This window comes from Dipodomys merriami, unplaced genomic scaffold, assembly GCF_024711535.1.
Source record: "Dipodomys merriami isolate MVZ:Mamm:240054 unplaced genomic scaffold, mDipMer1.0.p SCAF_1376, whole genome shotgun sequence".
Classification (NCBI taxonomy): Eukaryota; Metazoa; Chordata; class Mammalia; order Rodentia; family Heteromyidae; genus Dipodomys; species Dipodomys merriami.
In genome coordinates, this window is record NW_027202689.1 from 171,407 (window position 1) to 172,570 (window position 1,164).

The following is a 1,164-nucleotide window of genomic DNA, read 5'->3' on the forward strand; positions in this document are numbered from 1 at the left end:
CAGATAAATGTTGCTTATTGCAATGAATTTTAAGAATCAATCATATATATGAAATACTTATATCTATATATAATTTTAAAAGATGTCACAAATAACTGACTTCTCTGTAAACTCCAAAGCAAATTTCTAAATTTAGAAGATAAAATTGAGTTTTCAACACATAAAATAAAATACATAGGGGAAAAGGTGGGAGAAAAAATATAAGATGAAAAGTATAATAGCTAACTATGGAAGAATTCATAAACAATTTTCAAAACTGTACAAGAGAGCTTTGGTACAGCTAAGTTGTAGAACGAGACTAATATATACAAAGCCATGATTTCAATCTCCAAACCGAAAGGTCTAATAATAAGTTAATAAATAGTAATAATACAATATTTACTTGAAATAAATATTTTTATATTAGAGAGGCCTGAATCCTGAAACAGTAAACAAAATACTGTCAATTCTTATATCCAATGAAATGAAATCAAGAATGAAGAGAAAATATTTTCTTTTTATCCATTCCTTTCATTTTCTGTTTTTTTCTTTTCTTTTTCCTTTGGCACTATTGGTGCTTGAAATTGCTAAGGCTCTAACCACTTTAGATTATTTTTCAGGCGAAGACTCCCTTGAGCAATGTTCTCTTACCTATGGCTTCCACATCGTGAGATAACAGGAAAATTACACTATATCTAGCTTTCTTTGTTTTTGTAGATTTTTTACGAATTTTTTTTGTCAAAACTGTCCATTATATCAGTCTTCTAAATCTCTGCCTCCTAATTAGCAAGGTATATTAAATCTCAAGTTTGGGAGCAAACTTTTTTTTAATGTAAACATTCAATATTGACTTCTGTTTTCTAGATATCATTAAATTATATTGAGGTTATTATGGATCTTTATGATGTTGTAAGAACACATATAATTCCCTTGAAATCTTTTTCCAATTTAAGTATTTCTATTATACATCACAAATACGACATTAATATTTCACAAGTACCTTATGGAGACTTCAGTTACTTTATTTTGTGACATATTAACCACAATATAATTTTATCAAGTCTATATGAATATACAATATTTACAGATACATTATTTAGAGAATTAATTCATAATGTTTACTTTTAATACTTTTTTGGTAAGTACTTGGGTTCAAATTCAGAGCCTTGCCTTTGCCAGGCAGGC